General features: G+C 39.7%; 1 protein-coding gene across 4 annotated transcripts in view; it reads right to left on the bottom strand.

The window, feature by feature from the left end:
* Positions 1 to 27861, bottom strand: part of LRRC4C (leucine rich repeat containing 4C) — a 198007-nt gene that overhangs the window by 71092 nt on the left and 99054 nt on the right. The window contains exon 1 of one of the 4 annotated variants that reach the window (XM_070383536.1): positions 3161 to 3229. The exons of the other annotated variants lie outside the window; for them this stretch is intronic. The gene's annotated coding sequence lies outside the window, so the exon portion shown is untranslated. Of the gene's footprint in view, positions 1 to 3160; positions 3230 to 27861 lie in introns of those variants that run through there. 4 annotated transcript variants of the gene reach the window in all.

Here is a 27861-nt window from a genome sequence, read left to right as displayed (position 1 = left end):
TTAGCTGCCTCCTTTAAGCAAATCCTCTCACCACAGTGGACCCTGACTCGATCTCTCTGGGTGGCTGGGGCCCCCATGTCAGGAAGCATTTTGTGCAGGTGGTTCCCAGTGGCTCGTGAGTGGCATGAGGCCACCGCAGGGCTGTGCCAGGCGGATCTCAGGGACGGCCACCTCTGACAGGTTTCAGTCAAGCCGGAGCAAGCCTGTGCCAAGTCGGGAAGCCAACAAAGGGGCTATGGTGACTGCCTGGGGCTCAAATCACATCATCTCTCCCCTGTTCTGTGGCGGGTGGGGGAGGGTGGAATTCCAGCCACTCAGCAGTGGAGGTGGTGGGGGAAACCTTAAGAAGCCTGAACCCTGACTCTTGGCTTTGCCGGCTGGCTCTGTGCCTAATGTAAAATTACATCTGAACTTTTAGCAGGGCTCGAGTCACAGGGGCATGCTCTGCAGCGGACGAGGACACTTCAGGGGGAAATGCCTTTGGGGAGATTTTCTTTTTCTTTTCTTTTTTTTAAATATAAATTTATTTATTTTAATTGGAGGTTAATTACTTCAAAGGAGTATTACACAGCCATTAAAAAGAATACATTTGAATCAGTTCTTTTTCTTTTCTTTTTGAGCTGTTGGATCAATGTTCTCAGCTCCAAATGTTAGATTCCTGCATTTCTATTGGATCAGCTCTGTGTGTAAGTGCTTGGATGGACAGTCCTCTTAAGGCCAGTTTCAACTTCCAGGGTATCAGACAGGGACAAAGGCAAGGCCATCTCCCCTCCCCTTCTCAGCCCACAGGGCTGCATCTGATCCTCTGTAAGGAAGGAGCAACCCAGTCTCAAGCACCACAGATACTGACATCACTGGAAAAGACCCTGGAGATCAAGCAGCCCAGCCATATTTGGTCCATGAGAATGCGTGTGACGTCTGTTGTTGTTTGGTCACTAAGTCGTGTCTGACTCTTTGCAACCCCATGGACTGAAGCATGCCAAGCTTCCCTGTCCTTTTCTGTCTCCTGGAGTTTGACATATGAGAAACAAGAAATAGAAGTAAAGACGCTTTTTGCAAGTTAGATGATTTCATCATGTCCTCGAGCGCTTTGTCCTCCCTGCAGCCTTCAGCCACCTCCTGGAGTGTAAAACCAGTTCTTCCATCACTTGGTTGAGTAGAAGATTCCAAATGGTTTTCATAGATGAAGGAGTTTTCCAATCAGTACCCTGCAGGGAACAGATGCACCACTCCAAGCCTCATTCCAGAAATCAGCTCTTAGTAGGGAAATTCATGAGGGTGGGAGGGGAAAAGTGTGTGTCTGTAGAGATAGAGAGAAGGAGAGGGGATGGAGGGAAGAATGGAGGGAGAAGGGTGGAGAGAGAGAGAGAGAAGGGAGTTCTCAGGAATCTTACCCTAGGATGTGGTGCTTAGGTTTAAATACCTACTGTTTAGGGCACAATGTAAAATAACTAATTAGAGGACTCTTTTAAAATGAACAATAGTGAAGGAAAAGCAACAAGTCTAGCTAGAAGCACTAAGAAGCCAATTTGTCCTTATCAAAATAGTAAAGAACTACCACCAAGAATCAAATGGTATGGTTTCTACAATTGAGCTTTGAGTCATTTTTATTTAAAAATGTATTTATGTTTACATTTAGTAAACATCTTGGTTCTAAAAAGCAAATTGAAATTCTGACTTCCTTTTGGACCTAAAACTCTAAATGGTACTTGCAAAAGATTGATTCTATACCTCTGTTTATATTTCAATAACTTTTCCTTATAGATTTGACTAATAGGCTTTTCCAGTGGCTCAGGGGTAAAGAATCTGCCTGCAAGGCAGGAGATGCAGGAGACATGGATTCTCTCCCTTAGTTGGGTAGATCCCCTGGAGGAGGGTATGGCAACCCACCCCAGTATTTTTGCCCGGGAAATCCCATGGACAGAGGAGCCTGGTGGGCTACAGTCTATAGTGTTGTAAAGAGTCAGACACAACTGAAGCAACTGAGCATACACATAGATTTGACTAGAGAGAACCCATGTGAATGTGATATATTTGGCATCAAGTAAAGAGATTTTTAGTAAAACCAGGAAGAATGTTTGTCCATAGAGATTATACTTTACCAAAAATATAAAAAGGAAATATAAACTATGTTTTAGCATGGGCTTAAAGACATTTTACTGTACTGAGTTTTCATCTTCTATTGAACTCTTCCACCGTGCACATTTCTATTCATATATATTTTTATTGTTATCACTTTTATGGTTTCAAAAGATTTGAATACAAAAGGTTTAAATCATAGTAGCATTTGCTCTGTTCAGAACTGGTGCAAAGGCAGCAAGAGTTCTTTTCCATGCCCTACAAAACAGGGAACACTAACCACAAATAAGGGGGGAAAATCTACATTTGATGCTAAATACAAATTGTGGTCCTGATTCCTAGAAAGAGGCTTCAAGGTGGACCTTGATGATGTGAAATAAAAAGGATGCAAAAATAGTTTGACATGAAAGCTCTCTTTGTGCACACCTGTGCAAGTCTTTGATATGCTATTGATTCATAACTTCTCTAAGGAGTAAATTTCAACATTAAATTACCACAAACAGTCATGAAGGCTTTCTTTCAATCTCTTAAATGCTCTTGCATCAGGAAAATTTATTATGTAATGGGGAAATATGAGCATGTGTCAACAAAGCCAGCCTGTCTGCTGTTCCCTTTTGGATCTAGGCCAGGGCTATATTAATCTGCTTGGGGTCTAAGATTTAGGTCATCCACCTGTAACTTGAATTTGACCCTGTGGCCTTATTTCTTTCCATTTTTTGTTGCAATTCAATAAGTAAAAAAGACGTGGTTTTTTGTTTTTTGTTTTTTTCGGTTCTTCCTTGCTCACTTTTCCATTTCATAGTGTCTGGTAGGAAGGTTTTTTAAATACATTTTTGATCTTTTTTTTTTTCCTTAAATCATGACCAATTGGTTTTAAAATCCTGATTCTTTATCTACGAGGGTATGCCATTTTATTCCAGTATCCTTTCCTCATGCAAATTCACTGGACAAAAAGATGGTATACACTTGCATGAGTTTTGAAATTGGGAAGACTTGATATCAAGTTGCTATTCTGTTGGGCAAACTGCTTATCTCAGTGGGCCTCAGTTTCTGAACCTGTAAGAAAGAGGAATCATATTACCTTCTTCAAAGCTCTCTATAAAGAGAAGCGCGATGGTTGAGAAACACAGTAAGTTGTGGGCTTCATGTATCACATATCAGCTACTTGACAGGAGGCAGGTTAACTAAAATCAGAAGAAAAGTTGGCTAAATATTCACACCATAACTTGAAAAAAATGAGAGAAACAAAAGAGAAACAAATACTGTATTTAAATTTTATTGTATCTGTCCAGGGCTTCTGTGTGGTCATTTGAATATATGTGTGCATTTGAGAGCAGGATTATATTTAAAGGTAGAAAGGACCCTACGGCTTCCCTGGTGGCTCAACGATAAAGAATCTGCCTGCAATGTAGAAGAGGATTCTATCCCTGGGTTGGGAAGATCCCCTGGAGAGGAAATGGTAACCTACGCCAGTATCCTTGCCTGGGAAATGCCATGGACAGAGGAGCCTGGCAGGCTACAGCCCAGGGGGTCATAAAGAGTCAGACACAATTTAGCAACTAAACAAGGAAGGCCTAAGGAGGAACACTGGAAATATTTTCCATGAGGGTAAAATTGTGCAATATAGGTTCACTTTTTAAATGTAAGCGCTATTAAAAATGTACCATGTTGTTAATAGGATTATCATTTTCAAGAAGCAGCCATTTTTCCACAGAGGAGTTACCTTTAGTTATCTAGTCCCAAATTTCCATGATTGTGAAAAGAATGACAATAAGTGACATTTCCAAAAAAAAAAAAACAGAATATTGGAAGTGACACTGTCATATTCACCAACATTGAAACAAAGCCAAAAGCTTTCCTGCCTTTTCTGTTTAAATAAAAACAGCTGCAGTTTTCAGCCTACTACAAAACCCCAAGAGGATAATAGTAAAGATGTAATAAGGAGAATTAAAAATGGAATTTTGAAGCAAATGAGAGAATTTAGAAGCAAATGAAGAACTCTAGATCAAACCAGGTCTTATTTCCAGGTCATCAAACTACACTTAGAATCAATACCGATGGTTTCCAATCCTAGCTGATCATCAGAAATTTCTTTAGAAGGTAGAAAGAATCAAAATTTTAGAGTACTAGTTTGGGGAGTGGAGCAGAGAGAATACTGCAGTGATTCTTAAAAGCTCCTCCAGGAGATTCTGAGGTTCTGCCAGACTTGGGAACCACTGGACGAAGGACAAATGATGTCCTTATGCCGTTATCAATCAGCTCTATCCTGTGGCTCCCCTGGTGCACAGCTGCACTGCTTAATTCTAGATATGTTTTGATTAGACACAGATGCACTTAATTAGCAGTTTGTATCATCAATTAGAACATGAACCCAAAAAGTCACCTTCTTGCTTAGATACGCTTTGAACACAGATTTCAATACGTGATGATTCCAGAAGAAAAAAAGGAGGTGCATTCTAATGAAGTCATTAGGACATGAAGATATTTCACCTAGGAATGTAACCTAGAAAGTAAGAATTCCTGAATAAGCTAATAGTTGCCATCCTACATCTAACCTTAGTCAGAGAATCTGGGTACCATAGAGTAAGAAAAAGAACGTGATGATAGTAGTAGGTTACATTTCATTTTTATGTCCTTTTCCCCAAAGCATTTTCAAAAGCCACTCCTGTTCCATTTCCATGAAGGGAAGACATATCATTGGGAGTTTATAATGTCTGCAGATTCCCAAAGTCTTCCATTTGGTCAAAATTTGTTCATTTAGTTCTGATATCAACAGGAAAAACAATAGCTACCACTGTTATTACTATGAAATATTACTCATCCACTTATCTAGCTTTATGCCAAGCAGGTGAAAATATCAATCAAAATATATCATATATCACATCCATTGACCAAATATTTAGAACTGAGGAATAGGGGGCTCAAAGAAATGGGAGCCAGAATTATTTGAACATACGTTAGTGTGATGCCAAGGCCATAAGCAGCACACACACCAATTGAGAACAGAGACTGGAGTTTAAATGACTTCACCAAGGAATGGCTTTCCTACTTGTCTTCTCCTTCCTAAACTGGATTCTACCTTCAGAATAGATGTTTCACTTTCTCACATCCACACTCAAAACACAAATTTATTCCTCACTTTATTTTTTTTTTCTTTCTTATTTTTTTAATAGTAGGTCCTTGTTGATTATCTGGTTTTTTTATGTTTTTTTTTTAATTAATTTTATTTTATTTTTAAACTTTACATAATTGTATTAGTTTTGCCAAGTTCTATAAATTTGCTATACCTCATTATCTTTCTTTTAAAAGGGGGCAGTTATAAAATCCCTTGCATGACTGTAGGAATTCCCACTCCAATCATATCACAGGCATCCATCACTAACTGATCATGTGAGCTGAATGCAGTTAGAAGTCCTCCTTATCAAAGCAACTTAGATCATTGCATCTTCTCCATCTGAGTTGATATTCAGGATGAAACCTATTTGCTATTTATAGTTAACATAGTCCCTAAAGTTATTCTTCATTTTCTGATCTAAAATTCCATAAAAATATACAAATCTGTATATAAAAATTATATAAATCTGAAGAATAAGAGTCGAGGGAAGGCGCCAAGATGGCGGAGGAGTAGGACGGGGAAAACACTTTCTCCCCACAAATTCATCAAAAGAGCATTTAAACGTCGAGTAAATTCCACAAAACAACTTTGAATGCCGGCAGAGGACATCAGGCACCCAGAAAAGCAACCCAACTCCTCGAAAGGAGGTAGGAAAAAATATTAAAGACAATAAAAGAGACAAAAGAGGAGGGACGGAGTTCCGTCCCGGAAGGGAGTTTTAAAAGAGAGAAGTTTCCAAACACCAGAAACCTTCTCACTGCGAATCCGTGCCGAGCTTTGGAAGCACAGAGGACAACATAACAGGGAGAAAAATAAACAAACAATTAAAACTCTTGCGAGCCCTACGGTAACTCCTCCAGCGGAGAAGCAGTGCAGACGCCTGCATCCGCCATTAGCAAGCGGGGCTGGGCAGGGAGGCGCGGCGTGGGCTGCATCACTGAGAGTAAGAATCTGGCCCGAATACCTGAGCGCTATCTGAGCGAAATAATTTGGGCTAGCAAACCAGACTGTGGGATATCTACCATTAACCTAAGACACACGCCAGCCCGCAAGACGGAACAAAGGACTAAACAGAGGTAGCGGCTGCAAACCTTCCCCCTCCGGTGACAGGCAGCCAGAGCCGGAAGGGGGCAATCTCAGCCCCAGAGACATTATCTATAAACTGGCTTCTTTGCTAACTAAAACTTATTGGGGTCTGGACGGTCAACATCTGCCTGAGAAGGTGCGCGGTTTTTACACCCAGATAACCAAGTGGCGGGAGGCGATAAGTCGCAGCATTGGCGCTCGCCAAACACCTCATCACCTGAGCTGCTCGGACCTGGGAAGAGCACAAAACGCAGCCCCAACTGAGTCTGCGCCTCTGAGGACTACCTGAGTGCCTGAACCTGAGTGGCTTGGACCTGGGAGGTGCATGCAACCCAGGGCCAGCCTCGGATTGTTCCTGGCGGAACAACCTAGAGCCTGAGCAGTGTGGGCAGGAGGCTACACGCGCCGTGAGCGGGCAGACCCAGTGTGGCTGAGGCAGTGCGAAAGACGCCAGTGTCATTTGTTTGCAGCATCCCTCCCTCCCTCCCCATAGCGACTGAACAAAGAGAAGAAATACAGCTCCACCCACAGAACACCGACACAAGCTTCCCTAACCAGGAAACCTTGACAAGCCACCTCTACATACCCACACACAGCGAGGAAACGCCACAGTAAAGAGAACTCCACAAACTGCCAGAATACAGAAAGGACTCCCAAACTCAGCAATTTAAACAAGATGAAGAGACAGAGGAATACCCAGCAGATAAAGGAACAGGATAAATGCCCACCAAACCAAACAAAAGAGGAAGAGATAGGAATCTACCTGATAAAGAATTCCAAATAATGATAGTGAAATTGATCCAAAATCTTGAAATTAAAATGGAATCACAGATAAATAGCCTGGAGACAAGGATTGAGAAGATGCAAGAAAGGTTTAACAAGGACCTAGAAGAAATAAAAAGAGTCAATATATAATGAATAATGCAATAAATGAAATTAAAAACACTCTGGAGCCAACAAATAGTAGAATAACAGAGGCAGAAGATAGGATTAGTGAATTAGAAGATAGAATGGTAGAAATAAATGAATCAGAGAGGATAAAAGAAAAACGAATTAAAAGAAATGAGGACAATCTCAGAGACCTCCAGGACAATATTAAACGCTACAACATTCGAATCATAGGGGTTCCAGGAGAAGAAGACAAAAAGAAAGACCATGAGAAAATACTTGAGGAGATAATAGTTGAAAACTTCCCTAAAATGGGGAAGAAATAATCACCCAAGTCCAAGAAACCCAGAGAGTCCCAAACAGGATAAACCCAAGGAGAAACACCCCAAGACACATATTAATCAAATTAACAAAGATCAAACACAAAGAACAAATATTAAAAGCAGCAAGGGAAAAACAACAAATAACACACAAGGGAATTCCCATAAGGATAACAGCTGATCTTTCAATAGAAACTCTTCAAGCCAGGAGGGAATGGCAAGACATACTTAAAATGATGAAAGAAAATAACCTACAGCCCAGATTATTGTACCCAGCAAGGATCTCATTCAAGTATGAAGGAGAAATCAAAAGCTTTTCAGACAAGCAAAAGCTGAGAGAATTCTGCACCACCAAACCAGCTCTCCAACAAATACTAAAGGATATTCTCTAGACAGGAAACACAAAAATGGTGTATAAACTCGAACCCAAAACAATAAAGTAAATGGCAACGGGATCATACTTATTAGTAATTACCTTAAACGTAAATGGGTTGAATGCCCCAACCAAAAGACAAAGACTGGCTGAATGGATACAAAAACAAGACCCCTACATATGTTGTCTACAAGAGACCCACCTCAAAACAGGGGACACATACAGACTGAAAGTGAAGGGCTGGAAAAGATTTTCCATGCAAATTGGGACCAAAAGAAAGCAGGAGTCACAATACTCAGATCAGATAAATTAGACTTTAAAACAAAGGCTGTGAAAAGAGACAAAGAAGGTCACTACATAATGATCAAAGGATCAATCCAAGAAGAAGATATAACAATTATAAATATATATCCACCCAACATGGGAGCACACACAGTATGTAAGACAAATCCTAACAAGTATGAAAGGAGAAATTAACAATAACACAATAATAGTGGGAGACTTTAATACCCCACTCACACTTATGGATAGATCAACTAAACAGAAAATTAACAAGGGAAAAAAAAAAAAAAACATGTATCTATAAAGCTCACTAAAGCAAAGCACAGTAAAATGAGGTATGGCAATAAAAGGCATTAAATTTATCAAAAAAATAAAAAATAAATAAAGTGCTGAAAAATTAAAGCTGTCAATTCTGTAATAGATATTCATTGAAAGTATCTTTTGAAATGGGGGTGAAAACACCTTCAGAGAAATGAAAGCTAAGGAAGCATGCACGAGCTATAAAAATGATAAAGTCCTTTATGAATGATGATAATATCAAAACAAAACTGGGAAATACAGGAAGGAGTAAAGAGCACTACGAACAGTCAATACATGGATAAACATTAGAAACTATTCTCTTTTCTTAATTTCTTCATGGTAAACTATCAACATTATATTGTGAAATTTTTCAGAAAAAAAAAAAAAAATATGGTATGACATAGTTCTGTCTTAGATATTATGCAAGTGGGATGAATACTGAAAATAACTAAAGTACCTCATGGTAAAAAAAAAAAAAACATAAAAATAAAATAAAAATAAAGACAGAGATAAACTATTAAAAGCAACAAGGGGAAAATGGCAAATAATATACAAGGGAACTCCCATTAGGCTGTCAGCTGATTTCTCAACAGAAACTCCACAAACCAGAAGGGAATGGCATGACATATTTAAAGTGTTGAAGGGAAAAACCTACAATGAAGAATATTCTACCCAGCAAGACTCTCCTTCAGATTTGATGAAGAAATCAAAAGCTTACAGACAAGCAAAAGTCAGAATTCAGCACCACCAAACCAGCTTTATAACAAATGCTAAAGGAAGTTCTCTAGGCAGAAAACAAGAGAAGGAACCCAAAAACAATTAAGGAAACAGTAATAGGATCACACATGTTGAGGTACCTTAAGTGTAAATGGATTAAATGCACCAACCAAAAGACAGACTGGCTGAGCTGATGAAAACATGTGCGTGTATGCACTTCCACTGACCACATCACTTTGCTTGACCCCCCAAATTGAATGTAATTATTTTATATTGTTAGGTTAATCATGTTCCCATTATGGCTTGCAATTGTAATCACCTTTTATTTTTTGTCTGGCTATTGATTGTGAAAACTGACAAACATCTTTTACTACTGTGATTATGTAACTATTACTTAATATCATTGTATCATGATTGGTCAACAGAAAAATTATAGAATTCTATATCACCGAATCTAGCATTTAATAGAAAAGCCTATAATCACTTTTTATTAAATCCATAAAAAAAAAAAAAAAAAAAAAAAACTAGGAATAAAAAAAAAAAAAAAAAAATAAGAGTCGACATCATTAAAAAAAAAAAAAAATTATATAAATCTGTGAATCAGTGTACATTTAAATGTGGGTTTATGATAATACTATATGGACACTTAATGAGTCTGAAGGATGTTAATAAGCAATAAGCTTATTATAAGCATATCAATAAGCAGAACATTTCAAGAACAGTGAAACAGTCAAAAGAGTTTCTTGAGTTCCAGAGGACAAGGAGCATTCGATTAACAGGTTTAAATATATATACATATATATATATGAATAAAAATATATATTTAAATATCTATGTATGTGAACTTTCTTAGAACTTCTCTAAGAGACAAAGAACGAGGGAAGTATGTGGAGTCATGAAGCATTTATAAGTTCTGGCAATTTGTTGAAAATCACCACAAATGGAATTCTCAATATGCTTTAGTAAAAATCTATACAGTGTACTATGTAAAAGTGAATTTATTTTCTGGCTGCCAAAGACACTTTACCTGAACCAGGGGTATCATAAAGCTTAAAGAATCCCAAAGCTTCTCAGAAGGCAATTCTTTTTTTAAAACTAAGAACTGTGGAATGTATTGCAAACTAAACTGTTTAGGAGCTTTTTACTCAGTGCAGGTAAGAACTGAACAGGCAGGTAAACTAAGGCTTTGACGAGGAAAGCTTAGTAAAAATTTAGCACAGATACCACATGAGGGAAAAGGGGATGAACTAAACAGCACAGGAACTTGTGACATGAAGACAAAGCCCTTGGGGAACAGATTCACTGCTACATTTATAAGCCAGTTAGACCACCCGGTTCCAAACCATTTGGACAGTAAAGGAAAACCACTCAGCTCGGTTCCAGGCTGGACAAAGAAATGAAGAGGAAAAACAAAAGCAAAACCTACCGTGTCATGCAGCTAGCCCATGGCTTGATTTCCTGAGATAAACCACAGACAAAATACACCTTGGTGGTAACCACAACCTGTAACTTACCCCAAGCCTTTAATCGCCTTGCATATTTCTTCCTTACACAATACATATACGTAGACATCCATATTCACCCCTGCATGTGTGTGCACAAAGGCTCAGAAACAGCATACAATTCTCATTGTGAGGTACATTTCTCACGGGTATGGAGTAAACCCGAGATTTGCTGAGGTATCCATTCAAAAAATTGATATAATGAACTTGGGCTCTGAGCAGAGTGTCTGACATACAGTGGGTAAATATTAACTATTACCATCATGTTAAAAGGGCTGATGACTCTCTATATAACAATTTAATTACAATCCTTATTTGGATATCAAAAGGGTTAACAACATGCCCTACCTCACTCCAACCAAAAATTTAAGTAAAGTAACAAGCAAAAACATAACTAACCTAACCCAGAACCAGGCACTCATTCAGAAATACAAACTATAGGATTGATGAAGAAGTTTATTTATGCTTGAAAAAAATGAATGCTGTATACACTGAAGCTTCCTGCACTAATAATTCTCTCAAGTATAACACTTCAACTTGAGCCTCCGTAAATTATGCTCACCTCAAGATTAACCCCCTTCATTCACCTGCTTATCTGACCGATGGATGTTTATAATTAATCAGACTGTCACTCACCTATCCTATCAATTCACAGGTTCCCACGAAACTGAACTATACCTGCCAACAGATAATCCATGCTGCACTCCTTGGCCAGATATTAATCTTAAAAGGGTAATGTCATCAGGTCCTTTTCTTGCTCAGAAATGACCAAGGCTTCCTTGTAGCTGCTGGAGTGAGAGCCCCACAGCTCAGCACACATTAACAAGTTTACATGGGTGAGATCTACCCTCTAATCCAAAATTTTTTCATCACTCACTCTTTGAATGAACCCACTATTGTGGCAAGTCTGTTCTGCACGTGACTCTGGCTGTTCATTTTCCCTTTCTTTCCATTCAAATTCTACTCTAACATCCCCCAGGGAACAGGCCACAGATGCTGGCTCATCTCTGAATTCCAACAATACTGATTATCGCAATCATTTTGTTTCTTATAATCTATTGTATTAAACTATGCTAGGAGATGGAGAAGGAAATGGCAACCCACTCCAGTATTCTTACCTGGAGAATTCAAAAGACAAAGGAGTCTGGCAGGCTACAGTCTATGGGGTCGCAAAGAGTTAGACAAGACTGAGAGCCTATCACACACACATGCCAGGAGAGGGGCTTCCCAGGTGGCACTAGTGGTAAAGTACCTACCTGCCAATGCAGGAGACATAAGTAACGCAGGCTCGATCCCTGGCTCGGAAAACTCCTCTGGAGGAGAGCATAGCAACTCACTCCAGTATTCTTGCCTGGAGAATCCCGTGGACAGGGAATCTGGCAGGCTACAGTCCATGGGGTCACAAAGAGTCAGACACGACTAAAGTGACTTAGCACATAGCACATGCTAGGAAAATGTTTTGTCTCCACAACAAAATTGCAAGGTCCTAGGAGACAAAGGGCCTAGAACAGTGCTTCATATCTCAGTGCTAGATGAATCCATACATTCATCAAGCAAGTATTAAACACCTATTGCATTCCATAGACTATGCTCTTACTTCAAAATACAAGAGTAAACAACATATACATAATCATCATTCTTATAGAGCTTATATTGAACAAAATGGATACAATTACTTTATCAGCATTTTCAATGAAATGGGATATATGGGACAATTGGGGTAAAGTTCATGTTGTAAACAGGCAAGCAGCAGCAGTGGAAATAGGGTGAGGGTCAGGAAGGGCTTTTTGTAAGATACTATTTACTCCTTGAATGAATAATTGGATCAGGGAGAGAAGGAAGGAAGGAAAGGAGGAGAGGATGAGGCAGGCCTTGAGAATTTATAATTACATGTCCCTGCACAATGGTCTGTTGTTCAGTCACTAAGTCATGTCCAACTCTTTTGTGACCCCATGGACTATAGCCCACCAAGCTCCTCTGTCCATGGGATTCTCCAGGCAAGAATACTGAAGCAATACTGGAGTGGGTTGCCATGCCCTTCTCCAGGGGATCTTCCCGATCCAGGGATCAAATCCACATCTCCTATGTGGCAGGCAGATTCTTTACTGCATTTACATAAATAGACAGACACAGAGAGAGACACACGGTACATATATCATATACATACCATATATACCACTGTCTCTCTACTTACTTACTGGGAGAAGAATAAAGTCTGACTCCAACTCAAATCTATAGCCAACTATTTTCAGTAGAGATCCACCACAACAATTCCATTACACACTTGAATTAGTGGAAATCTAAGCTCAACGATTCAATTACTTTCCTGACTCGATGAACAATTATTTTGAGATACACAGATCCTCCACAAATATTCTTTCTTATAATATCAATGCAAATGCCCCTGATCCACACGTCAAGATGCACCATGGCATGTAATCAATTTTTATATTTATTTATCCCTTTGAGGGAGTTCAAGGAAGTCCATTTTGAAGCTCAAATAAAGTTCAGTTTTAAATTCCAATTCTAGGTTGAGATTTATGCCAGCTCTTATTAAGCATAGGCACCCACCCGTGTCCATAGGCCTTTCTGGTTTCTGAAATATGGAATAATTCTCCATGCATTTACATCCTTTCAGCGTGCTTATTCAGCAAGCTTTCTAAACGGATGCTGGTTTGTGCAAGGGTAATAAAGGGAGCTAAAGGGGACCTCGGAATCAGGGCACAAGGTTAGCAACGGACACCATCACATAGTGATAATGTCAGAAATCCACACTGTGGATAGGTTTGTTTTTGCAGAAATCGCCCCAGAAGGAAGTGAGGGAGTATACTGGGTGGATATCCTGGAGATAATCAGGCAGCTGAAAGGCAAATTCAAAAGTTTTAAGGCAGAAATATGTCTGATCTGCTCTGCTGAAAGAACAGGATTGGGGACAGGGCCTTGAGAACAAAGAATTACTATTGTTTTGGCTGATGGAGGAGGAGGGGTCCCACTGCAAAGAGCCATTTCAAGAATAAAGTTTTCACCCTGATTGAAGTGAGCTGTTGGGTTTTGAGCTGCAAAGTAATTCAATACACTTTTATTTTAAAAGGATTCCTTTTCTTCCTTGAAGAAGTGATCAGACTTTACCAGAAAGACCAGATAAGAAAACATCTTAGAAATGACTGGTCATTTTATGAGGTATTAAGTTTGTAGAGTACAATAATACACTATCCCTTTAAGGGCTTCCCTGGTGCCTCAGATGGTCAAGAAGCCACCTGCAATGCAAGAGACTGGGGTTCAAGCCCTGGATCAGGAAGATCCCTGGGAGAAGGGAATGGCAACCCACTCCAGTATTCTTGCCTGGAAAATCCCATGGACAGAGGAGCCTGGCAGGCTATACAGCCCATGGGATTGCAAAGAGTTGGACAAAACTGAGCGACTAACGGAGAAGGCAATTGCACCCTACTGCAGTACTCTTACCTGGAGAATCCCATGGATGGAGGAGCCTGGAAGGCTGCAGTCCATGGGGTCGCTGAGCGTCGGACACGACTGAGCGACTTCCCTTTCACTTTTCACTTTCATGCATTGGAGAAGGAAATGGCAACCCACTCCAGTGTTCTTGCCTGGAGAATCTCAGGGATGGGGGAGCCTGGTGGGCTGCCGTCTATGGGGTCGCACAGAGTCGGACACGACTGAAGCGACTTAGCAGCAGCAGCAGCAGCAGAGCAACTAACCCTTACCTTATCCCTTTAAGAAAGCAAGAAATCTGTTTGATTCTAGGGTTTTTGTTTTGTTTTGTTTTGTTTTGTTTTTCTAATCTGTTGTTAATTTTGCTTCCAAAAAGTTTCCAGAATGGGAAATTTTCTTGCAGGAAGTGCAAGGAAATGAACAACATGAGAAAGAGCCTCTGATGTCCTGCTAGAGACCCCAGGATGTTCTCTGGTTTAACCTTCAGAGGAACCCTGCAGAGTAGGTGCTATTTTTCTAGAAATGAGAAAGCAGTTTGGAGAGAGTAATCGGCCCAAAGCCATACAGCTGGAAATGCAGGTGATAAAATTCGAACTCACTCACTTTGTGGATTTTGATTTTTCCATGCTGATTCAAAATTCCCTGTTTGACAATTAAAATTCTTATTATAACTTTTAAAAATAGAAATTCTAATTTTGCAAATAGTCTTCCAGAATTCTGATAAGCATGAATTAATACCACTGGATGCCGGGTCGGTGCACTGAAGCTTGATTGCCAAATTCCAACTCCTGAGTGCATGCGTGCTAAATTGCTTCAGTCAAGTCTGACTCTGAAACCCCATGACTGTAGCCTGCCAGGCTCCTCTGTTCATGTGGATTCTCCAGGCAAGAATACTGGAGCGGGTTTCCAAGCCCTCCTCTAGGGGATCTTTCAAACCCAGGGATTGAACCAGTGTTGCTTATGTCTCCTGCATTGGGAGGCGGGTTCTTTACCACCTGTGTCATCTAGGAAGCAGTTAGACCATTTCTTGGTTTGTCCACCAAACTAGAGCCATTCTTGAAAATGTCTGGAACAGAGCCTGATTTAAGGTGGGTAGGCATATAGTGGGTATATTTATGTAATGCATGTGTGGATCCATGAATGTGCAGGAGAGGGACAAAAGGGATGAAGGGAGAGAGAGAGGAGAGTCTTGATTCCGGCCATGAAAAAGTGTAGCCACACCACACATAGCTGATCCCACCCCAAGGGCACACAAGAAGAAAGCACGCTTCAGGCAGCCTGAGCTTGCCAGCCCCAGCCTTGAACCTCACTCTTGGCAGTGGGAATTGCATACCAGGGCAACCTCATCATTTTTAGAGCTCAGTTAACAAATGACATATTTCAGAACATCCATCTATAGAATCCTTGCTTCTCTCCTAATCATCTCCTATTCTTTCTCTGACTTGCTTGCTATTTTTTTTAACTGACTTTAACTTTTTTCTCCTAGAGAAAAGAAATACATCACTCTTAGTGGGTACAGCAATAAAAGTAAATGAGTCTTTCCCCCTCCTTCAAAGAAAGAAGCTTTTTTACTTTTATCTTCCCAAGCAGACTAGAATAGAGTCTTTCTTTTTTTCGCCTTAGCAGTGGGAGTGAACGCCTTCTATTCAACAACTTCACCCACGCACTCGGTGGCTGCCTTCTCAAAGGGTTGGTGAGGTCCGAAGAACTCACAGAAAAGGCGATGTGAGGGTGACCCAGACAACCCTCACGGACAGATGTCCACTTCGAACTAAAACTGCTCCAAGGATTCATAGCTTGGAACAGAGCAAAATTGGTTCTGATGGAGTGAGGATTTTAGGGTAAGGGTTTGTCTCCCTGTGTTTCCCAGGTGATGCTAGTGGTCAAGAACCCGCCTGCCAGTGCAGGAGACAAGAGTCATGGGCTCAATCCCTGGGTCGGGAAGATCCCCTGGGGACGAGCATGGCAACCCACTCCAGTATTCTTGCCTGGAGAATCCCATGGACAGAGGACCCTGGCGGGTTACAGTCCATAGCATTGGGAAGAGTTGGACACGACTGAAGTGACTTAGTAGGGCCACGCACATGTGTCTCCCTAGAGACTTGACGGGGTGGAGGGGAGGACTCAAACTTAGGTTGAAATACCAGAGGGATAAGGAGGGGTTGAAAGAGAGGAAAGACATTACCAAGCAGCCAATGTAATTTCACAGGGTCCTCATTGCAAACAATTTGAATCATCCTTGCACGTAGTTCCCTTGGGCTGTTGGATGAAGATGATAATGAAGCCAAATTAGCATAGAATATTAGCTAAGGACCCAGGGCTTCCCTGGTGGCTCAGTAGTAAAGAATCTGCCTGCCAGTGCAGGAGACACAGGTTAGATCCCTGGGTTAGGAAGATCCCCTGGAGGAGGAAATAGCAACCCACTCCAGTATTCTTGCTTGGGAAATCCCATGGACAGAGAAATCTGGCGGGCTACAGTCCATGGGATCGCAAAAGAGTCAGACACAGCTTGGCAACTAAACAACAATTGGCTAAGGACCCAGGTGCTAGAATCACCAAGATCTCTTCCAATCCCAGTTCCTATACTTATGAGCTGTGTGATTTGGGGCAAGGTGTTTAACACCTCTGCCATGTCTAATTGAGCTCAGCAATCAGAAAGTGGTTGGGCTCATTAAGGTAAACAATGTGCTGGAAATGCTTATTCAATACAGTACCTGGACAGCCTTCCTCTGAGGGTACTGGTTGATTACAACGGAAAGGGTCTCCACAGTAGACTAGCCAGAAGGAGGCTGTCCAAAACAGAGGCAGTGTTCTGAAAAGCATAACTGATTAACAACTGTGTTCCCATTTGCAAATCAGCCCCAGCGCAACCCCTAACCTTGAGACAATTACTCAATCACAAAGAAAGGGTATCTGTTGGAGGCAAAGCCAGGCAGGGAGAGGACATCCAAGTTCTAATTCTCCTTCTGTGCCCAACAAATTATACTACCCTGGGCAGGTCTCATAAACCTCTCTGGATCTCACTTTGTGTAAATTGAATAAGTTGGGCTAGACTCAACTCTGAGGCTCCAAATTCTAAAACTCTTTATGGGCTTATTTCCCCGCTAGAGGTGGGGCCATTCCTAACTGTAAGCATGATAACATTTGACGAATGTCCTCAGTTCCTGGATGATGGTTGGTTATCAATTGCAATTATGGGACTAGAAGAGGAGCAATCTGAAACCAGCCTTGCAGGGGTCTGTGCCTGAAGGGAGGGAACAAAGCTATTAAGGGTAATGATCAAAGCCTGACCATTTAATGGGGAAGCTGTTAGGCAAATTCACTGCTTTTCCCTGGCATCATTTCTCCTGGTCTAGCAGTCTGCAGGGCAAGGCATAGAAGAGGGCTCAGCCACTTCTCCCGAGGAGACAAATGAGTCTTGAATGTGAGCACTTACAGTATTAATTATGAAATCGTCTATTTACTTTTTCATCCTTCTTTACAAATCATTCTAAAAATAATATCATTTAAACACTGATTCACTTGCTGTGCCCAAGTGAACTCCCCAGGGAAATCCTAGCCACTGTAATATTTGAAAATGCACCTCTGAATTAGCAAGCCTTGCACAAACTCTACTGGCAAATTCAATCATCTGCCACTGGGTATTGTTATTTGTGGTTCCTTTAAAGAACCAGAGTTCGCTAGCCTTCATTTCCATTCAGGCTGAAATGACATGAATAAGCCGTGAGTTTAGCAGCAGTGCCTCCGTTAATATCAGTATACAATAAAGAGCCATACCGTATAATAAAAACAAAAGCTCCAAATGATATCTGAAAAGCCTTTAAGAGCAGAATAAACGCTCCACTGATTCTTTCCTCTCCTCTTCTCATCAAGACTCTTTTAAACAAGAGAGTATAGGCTGTGTTGGCATTTACATTCAGGTGCAAGAAAAAAGTTGAGGGGATGTAATAGATTTAATTAGTTCCATAATTCCTGGATTTTCCTAACCAAATGAGGTAGTGTGTTACTAAAAGTAGAAGTTAGTAATTCTTTATTAGAAGCACCACCACCTCATGTTGATGAAAACAACTACAAAGAGACATGGAATTTTAAATCTTTGGACTCTACAAATAGAATGAGAATAATTGGGGCTCCTGGAAGAAAGCCATAAAGAAGACTCCATGAAGGAAAAAGAACTATTATGAAACAGCATCTCACTCGGAAATGGGAACGCTGATGCTAGATTTTAGACCAAAGTTCCGTGCACTAAAAATGGAAGCAGTTCATGTGATTCCAAACTGTGTGGAAGTGATGTCTGGATGCCTTCTAGCTAAATGAGTGAAATTCCCCCACAGAAACCCCCCTTCCTGATCTTTGTCACCAAATTGAAGATACAGGAAATTTCAGGTTTGTAAAGTATTGTAATAATAATAGGCTCGAATCACACATTCTATACTGGATTTCCAGCTTTATCACTTGACTATGTGTTTAACGAAGATCAGCTGCACCTTTCATCAGCCTGATTAATCTTTAGATGGGCTTCTTCCTGACTCAAGGACTCTCAGTGACCCTTTTGTTAGAGCATTTATGTTAGAAAACTTGTAATTTTAAATCTCTTCTCTGCCCCTTGGAATATAAATATTTATTAAAGCCTCTGGCCAGTTTTTACCACCCAGGAATGTCTTTCTCAAGGTCCTGGGAACCATCTCTTTGAAATATAATCAACAAAGGAAACAGTACCCCAATCTTCCAATTTCAATGGAAGAGTAGAGACCTAACTTGGCAGGCACCTGGCTCCAAGTTGCAAAATTACCTCCTGTCATAAAGGTATAAGAACTGTTTTTCCTATGCCAATTAGCAAACACAGATGGTCTATGACTTTAATAGCCTCCAGTACTTTTTCATTAGTACACAGCAGCCCTTAAAAAAGTCCTACCTCTTCTTCTTCAGTGAAACTGAGTTCAGTTTGGTTGTGGCCTCTGTTCCTTACTGTAATAGCCTTAAAGTCTTCCTTGCCTGTTTGACTTTGGCCAGTGAGTGCAATTTTTGCTTTGACATCTTTATCATGCCCATACCAGAAGCTTTCTGATGATGGGGAAGGGTCCCAGAACCTCCCTAGGCAGCCATTCCTTGTTTGATCATCCCTGACATTAGACAGCTCTCCCTTACATTATTCATTATTACATTATAAATTCTATCCAACAACACTGGGTCTGCCCTTGGGGCCCCTGTGGAAGTTCCTGGTGTTGTACAAATCCTACAAAGATCTAAGAAAAATGTCTATTTTCTAGGTTTAGCCCTCCTAGAACCTTCACAGAGGGCTCTGAGCCTTAGGACTGGAGTTTGGCTTTGGCAAAGGATTTTCTCTAAGGGAATGTCTGAGGTGCCTCCAGATCCAGAAGAGGTAAATGGATGGGTTTTGTTTCACCTCAGAAAGCTATCAGTGCAATAATTCAGGACACAACCCACAGATCAGGAGTCATCAGAATGACTTTCTTACAGCTTTCAGTAATGCTTTTTTCCTTAAAGTTGCATACTTTTTTAAGTTATTTTTTAACTGGAGGATAATTGCTTTACAGTATTGTGTTGGTTTCTGCTGTACAACTCAAATCAGTCATATATATATATGCATACATGCTAAGTCAATTTAGTCATGTCCAACTCTTTGCAACCCCATGGACTGTAGCCCACTAGGCTCCTCTGTCCACGGGATTCTCCAGGCAAGAATACTGGAATGGGTTGCCAAGCCCTCCTCCAGGGGTGGGTGGATACATACACACACACACACACACACACACACACACACACACACATGCGCATAGAGATGAATCTCCTCTCTCTTGAGCCTTCCTCTCCTTTCCTATCTCACCCCTGATGAACCTAGAACCTGTTATACAGAGTGAATTAAGTCAGAAAGAGAAAAAACAAGTATCGTACACTAACACACACACACACACGCGCACACACACACACAGGGTAGATCGACAAAGCAGCACTGACATGTATACGTTATCATACATAGAATAGATAGCTAGTGGGAAGCTACTGAATAACACAGGGAGCCCAATCTGGTGCTCAGTAATGCTGTCTTAACTCCATACATAAAAGGAATCTAGCTGAAATTTGAGTAACCCAGGGTAAATATACCAAGGTTCCTTGGTGTTTTTGTCACCTAAAACTGTCAAAGAAAGAAATTGCACATTCAATTTGGAGAGTGAGAAAGACAATAGCTGATAAATTCTTTGCTAGACTATAGTCAAAATCTTTACAGTTCATAAAATTTGTTGTTCTTTTATTCTATTTCTCCCCCTGTGGACTTTGTAATACATAATTACATATTTACCCTTCCTCCTTAATTACTGGAAGCTTCCACACATTAAGGTCTAGGAATTTCCCAATTCTGGATATTTTCCTACATTCTCACTTCTATCAAAATTTATTAATCTAGACAAATATCATATGATACTATTTACATGAGGAATCTAGAAAAATTAACTTATTTACAAAACAGAAATGGACCCACAGACACAGAAAACAAACTATGGTTACCAAAGAGGAAATTGGGGAAGACATAAAATTAGGATTTGAGGATTAACAGATACCCACTACCATATGTAAAATAGAAGACCTGATGTATAGCACAGGGAACTATCATCAATACCTTGCAATAACCTATAATGGAAAATAATTTGAAAAAGAGCAAATACATATATATATGATATGTGTGTGTGTATATATATATATATAAAAAATGTATAACTGAATCACTTTGCTCTACACCTGAAACATTGTCAATCAACTCTGTGCCAATAATAAAGGAAATAAGAGATTAAAACGTTATTCAAAACTTATTAATCTAATACCCCATTGTATCAGGCATGGTTTACTATTAAGCAACCAATCAAACAAGCAGCCAATCAAGTTTTCTTATTTAACTAAGCAGGTTCACCATCAAAGAAAATACTGTAAGTCACAGTGTGGTAATAGTTGATCTTAAGGGTCACACTGAGGGAAGGATGAAACCACAGCCTCATTAAGTGACTTCTTCTTTCTGAAGGATTTGACATTCATAATCCCTACTGCTTCTCCATCATCCCCTTCTGTTCAAATGTAATCTTTTTATTTTCATAACCTATATAGAACTTTGTCTCTCTCTCTTATCAAGTATGCTTGCAAATTAATTTTATTGTACTGTGTAGTGATGCTAGCTTCTCTTAGGCCTAGAACTCCTCAAGGGCAAAGCTATTTATCTTTATACGCCCATAATAACCAACACAGCACCTGCCACATAGTGTAACCCAATAAATATATTTAAAGGTGCAAAAATTGAGAAAATTAATTAAGGAAATCAACCCTACCGTGATGTGAGACAGAGGAAGGAAGTATTATTTATTGCCATTCTTCAGGGAGTACTCAGTGCTCAATATGGGAGACCATCCTTCCTGAGTAGTGAATGTACAATCTATTATGGTGACTTTGAGTGTCCAATCACACCTGAGGTTCCAGAATCCCTGTCTGTTGGAGATGTGTGTCAATTCTGGCTATTTAAAGAGACAGACTAGAGGCAGCATACATCATGATTGTGCTGTTTTAATATGTGCGTGCACATGGATGGTTGTGTGTGGGGGCAAGGGCCAAACTTGCATGTCACTAATTCTCATTCTGTTCTGAACACACAGAACCCACGTAATCATCACCTTTGGCTCTAGGCAGAATGACTTCTCTGTTTTAGATATCCAATAAGAAGTATAAATCTGGGGCAAAGGCAATACTGCCTGCACTCACTAATAAACAAGTAAACAAACAAAACTCTAGACAGGTCCTTCCCTTGAAATAAACAGTGGTGGCAATCCTCTATATTATACAGCTTGGTCTCTCAGCCCTGAAATAGCTTCAACTCCAGAAAGAAAGCCCATGTTTGTGAACCCATCACCCAAGCCCTCATCAATCTCAGTTCATTATACAAAATTGTTGGTGAGGCTGAAATGGTTTCTTATTTTCCATTTTATGTTCTCACTGATGGATTCATCAGGAGGTAGAAACGAGAAGTTTGAATAAAGAACATAAACACAGTTGCTTTCTGGACTGTGGGAAAGTAAGAATCTGGCACAGTGGTACATATAGCCAGATTCCATGGTTTTCCAGGATTAGAGAATCAAGGGATTGGTGAGAACTGCTTTTCTGGTATTTAAAATATCCTTCATTCCCTAAAAAATAAGAATGTTAATTAATCCATTAGTCATACCAGATAGCATTATGGCCAGATTTTATCAGTGAAGTTTATAGTCACGGGTTCATCCAAGCTCCTGCTCATCTTAGGTAATTCATGACTCATTGAGGATTTTTGTGTCCTTGATTCCCACTCAGATGAAGAACAAGAACCATAGGGGGAAAAAAAAAAGACTTAAACTTTATAAAGGTAGCATTATATCCGGTCCCATAGCACCCTTTACCTATGGCAGTCAGAGGCACCCAGCATCCTCGGAACTCTCCCAGTCAAATAATCAAGCTTGCAGGATAGCCGATGCCACTGTTACCTGGCTCTTAACATCTAACAGTGCTATTGGAACATGGGGAAGCTTCTCTTACAGTTCAACATCAATCCATACTCTGGCCTCAGAAACCCCACATGTCTAATCTCTCCTCTATATTGTGTTCAAAGAACTTTGCAAAAACATAAAATCATGACCCTCATGTGCATATAAAAATGTACACATATTCAAGAATTAATTTTGCTTAAATGTTGCCTGGCAGTCCAGTGGTTAAGACTCCACGCTTCCACTGCAAAGGGCATAGGTTTGATCCCAGTCTAGGAAGCAAGATCCCACATGCTGTGTGGTGCAGCCCCCCAAAAAATGTGATGAGGGGACCAAGAAAATGTTTTATGACTTCAAAGTCAAAATAATACAAAATTTTATGGAATAAAGGAAAGTTGAGCTAAATTGCAAATGAAGACAAACTTATTTTTCCACTGGAAGAGCAAAGTCAGTTCTACTGAACAAGACACAATTTGCACATCCATCAGCTCCTTACAATTCATAGGGTGCAAAATAGCTCACAACAATGAACAGGACTGGAATCAAACAGCCAGATTTGTGTGTTATAGATCATGAATAGTTTCCCACCGAAGTACCATTTTTTAAATATGAAAGTTGTCCTAATAATTTTTATGCAATTCTAAATTGCAAAAAAAATGCCCTGAAAACTGAAAGCTATTTTGTATATGTCTGGCATTTATATCTACCTCTTGTGTGAAAACCAATTTGTTTTAGTGCAGATATATTACTATTTTTATTACAAGTATTTCCAGATTCCTCTGGAGGTGTTACATACTATATGCCATATTTACATATTCAGAAATCTGAATTCTTAAACCCTTTAGATTCCTAGTGATGGTGTGCTGGAGTCAGCTTTTGCCTCAGTCAATCATATGCTTTTCTTCCCCACTTCATGTCAGTGATTCCAACTTCATAACTTGAAATTAGCCAAGGTTGGAGTATTTATACAGGAAAATAGGCAAATGCTGTAAATCAGGAATTCTGTGTGTGTGTGTGTGTGTTCTGAGAACTGGTTTTAAATAGTTACCACCATACCACTGCCCCAAGGGGTTCAGATAGGGGATTACATGCCTGCGTCCCAACTTGCATGGTCTATGTGAGAATGAATAAGCTATAGTCCCTGACCTTGAGGAGTTCACAATCCAGTGAGGAACTGTGGTTTCATAAATAAATTTACATATCTATAAATGTAATATTGTTCCATGGTTTATGCTCCTCTCAAAGTGGCTCTTTCATGACAGATTTGTGCCTACTGTCCATTGAGAAATAGATTACACCTGCATGTGTGCGTGCTAAGTCGCTTCAGTCATGTCTGACTCTCTGCAACCCTATGGACCGAAGTCCATTAGGCTCTCCTGTCCATGGGATTCTCCAGGTAAGACTACTGGAGTGGGTTGCCATGTCCTCTCCTGGGGATCTTCCCGACCTAGGGATCAAACCCACATCTCATAGTCTCCTGCACTGACAGGCATATTCTTTACCACTAGTGCCATCTGGGAAGCCTTAGATTACATCTAGATCAACTCAATTCAAGAAATATGCAGGGGCATAAGACCACGAGATGCTTCAAAGGATATACACAGTAAATCACATAGGAGATTTAACTGGAATGTAAAACCACACGTTTTACTGAGTAATAAATTGTGATAAGGGCTAAAAGCTTCCCTTCAAATATTGATGTCTGGAGAGAAACAAATTACATAATTAAAACACAATGTATGAATTTCCTATTTACTTCACACTGTGAACATTAACATTAGTCTTGTCTTTAATGGGAGATTCTTTCATATAATAAGACATATTTCCAAACACTATGTGCCCAGCACTTTGTTAGGTATCAGAGTTTCAACAATAAATAAACGTTGCATTCTGTCCCTTAGGAATTTTGTTCTACTGGAAAAAGATAATATAAACAAATAATCCTGATAATACTCTATCATGCCTGATATAAGTACTAGGCTGAATACAGAGAGAAACAATTGTCTCTGTGAGAAAGAGCTGGGGAAATCATTTCAAAGAGATGGCAGTACCATTAAAGAAGAAGATTTTGTCAGAGAAATGAGGAAGGACATTCTTGTCAGAGGGAACAATATACACAAAATTCAACACACACAAGATAGAGTTCTTTAGGAAAAAATATAGTGAGTTCAGGGGCTTCTCTGGTGGTCCAGTGGTTAGACTTAGCCTTCCAGGGTAGGGGTTCAGGTTAGATCCCTGGTCGGGAAGCTAAGATCCCACATGCCTCATGACCAAAAAACCAAAACATAAAACAGAAGCAATTATTGTAACACATTCAATAAAGACTTTAAAAATGATCAATATTAAAAAAAAATCTTAAAAAATAGATGGGTTCAATAACAGGATGGGGGTTAAGATTTCTGAATATCTTCAAGAAAGGAGACAAATGACCTTACTTTTAAGCTATAAGATACAAGGCTTATCTTGTACGTAAAGATTCTATTAAGCAGAGGAGAATAGGAAAAAATAAAATTTCCTGGCTATACAGGTAGAGAATGCAGAGGTTATAAGCTTCCTGAGCTGACCTGAAGTCTCTAGGGAGTAAGCACTTCGAGGAGAGGAAACATTCCATATTATTCATACTTTAACTTCTGGATGTAACCGAAACATCTCACACATGGCAGACAATCATTAAATAACTGGTGAACTGAAGAAGGGAAAAATCAACACAAAATCATGGTCATTCATGTTCTATTTTTCTTTGCCTGCTGCAGTATGCTATCTGCATTCTCCAAAGTGATGGAATTCTCTCCCCTCTTGGTCTACTTGGTTCTGATCGCTCTTCCTGTTGAATGCATCTCCTACCAGTCTCCCTGTCCATCCTTGGAGCCCTCCTTGTTCTTCCTGAGCACGGCAGGGAAAGCCCCTTCATGATCTTTCCCCTGAGGACGTTTGTATTTCCGTTCTTCCTGCTGGAGTGGCTATCGTGATCACCCGCTCAAAAATAGCGCTCTTATCTCCCAACCCTCTCTAAATCCTTACTATGTTTTACTCACCACGACTTGACATTACATTGCAGGTTTATTTCCCCCATTCATACGCACGCCCCCTAGTGGCTGACACTGTGTATTGCTCTCTCCTAAATTCTCAGCACCTAAATCAGTACCTGGCACGTGAGGTTCCATAGCAGATTATTAAGTGAGAAGAATAAAGGGAAAATTTGCCCTCTTTGATGATGCTTTTATGAGAAGTTTCCTTGTATCTTTTGAAAACTAACGCTTTATATTAATAAACGTTAATCAAATCAAATAGAAAAAAAATCACAATTGAATTGTAAAGAGACTTTAAAGGATATGAAAAAATGCTTCATATTATAGGAAGTAAATATATTTTAAACATTTAAGTACTAAGGAAAATCAACAAACTACCAAGAGACAAAATAAAAGGTTCATTTTAAATGTGCTAGCTGTACACAAAAGGCCATCTTCCTCTTCTTCCTTAAAATTTTAGTTCTGGTTTGGAGGCTACACTGAGTTCCAAACACAAGATTGCACTTTCCAGAGTGTTCTCTACCTAGGTATAGTTATATGATTAAATTTGAACTAAATGATATATACATCAAAGTGTCCTATAAGAATACCAAGAATTATGTTTTAAAGGAGTAAATTCAGATTAGAGATGACCTCAAAATTTTCTTCCTCTTATCTTCCTTTCTGCTTCCCAGAATGTGGATATAATGGCTGGAGCTTCAGCAAACCTCAAGGACTATACTTTGATCTTAGGCTGAAAGCCTTGTGCTAAAATATTGGAGCAGAGCCAGAGAAGAAACCTGAATCCCTTATGCCTCTGTATAGCCCTCATACCAACTTTGCATTATTTTCTGACTTTTCTATGAAACAGAATAAGCTTTGTATGCTGAGGTCACTGCAATTTTTAGTTTTTTTCAATGTTCATGAAATTAAGTTCATATTTTATGTAAATATCTTAAAATATCCTTAATAGTATGTTTATTGGCCAGGGGTGCACTTACCAGGTTGGGCAGTAAATGTAGAAAAGATGCTTACCAGACTCAGTAGTGAGTCTGAGTGATCTAAGAAAGTACTGTTGTTGCATTATTGTTCTGACTGCAACTGTTGATATATTCACCACCTGTTTAGGTAAGGACACCTGTCAATTTTCATGACTTCACTAAGTCCTGAATAAATATTAATTAAGCACAATAGCTCTGAAAAACAAACTAAATGCTTCTTATTGTGGATTTAGGAACAAAGTGCTCAGGGTAATTACATGCTTAGATTGGAAACTTCTTGTAGTTTGTGAAAACACACAATTCTTACATGGCCTAAGCAAGATAAACATAAGGAAAATAAAAGAATTATAAGAGCATTACAAAAAAAATCTCTTAATCTACTAGGAAGCTAAACATTTGGGAATTAAAATGATTTGTCATATCTATTCCAGTATGTGCAAAGAGTTACATTGAGGATTTGCTTGCAATGAAAAGGTAATAATAATAATAGCCAATACTTCTAACAATAGCCACTGTGTGTGACATTCTAACAAGCTCTTTAATGTTTTAAATGTAGATTACATGTAGGCTCTTTACAAATGGCCAATGATGAATAAATGTCATAGCAGCCCTATGAGGTAGATACTATCATTATCCTTGTTTTTCTGATGAGCAAGTGGAGGTGCAGAGATGTCATAACTTGCTCAAGGTCCCACATCTAGTAAACACTGAAACCAGGATTGGATTCCAAGCAAGGAAGCCACAGATTCAGTGTGCTTAGCCATCATGCTGTGCTACCACTGCAGGATGGCTGTGAAGAGACCACAGCTCAGGGAGCAGCCACTGAGAAATTCTAGTGAGGTGGCTGAGCTGGCGATAGCACCAACTAAAGGAAACTAGACGATGACACCCGCACCATAGAGAATGAGATTTAAATCTAGAGGTTTAGGCTCTGCATCTTGGAATCAGGATGCCCACAACACCTGCCCTGTTCTGTTGATAAAAGCTGAATGTCCCACAACACTTAAAAGCTAAACTCAACTTAGACCAACCATTCTCAACCCATTTCCCAAAATACCACTGGACTCCTATGTTGAGTAGTGTCTCAAGTAACTTGTTATCATATGTATCTGAGTAGCAAAGTTTGGAAAAAATGTCTTCATTCTTTTTTTCTTAATTTTTGATAGGAAGTTTTAGAGCAGTATAATTGCTTTACAATGTTGTGTTAGTTTCTGCTGTACAGTA

The sequence above is a fragment of the Bos mutus genome, chromosome 15 (assembly GCF_027580195.1).
Source record: "Bos mutus isolate GX-2022 chromosome 15, NWIPB_WYAK_1.1, whole genome shotgun sequence".
Classification (NCBI taxonomy): domain Eukaryota; kingdom Metazoa; phylum Chordata; class Mammalia; order Artiodactyla; family Bovidae; genus Bos; species Bos mutus.
The sequence above is the reverse complement of the archived record's forward strand: the minus strand, read 5'-3'. Positions and strand labels throughout refer to the sequence as shown.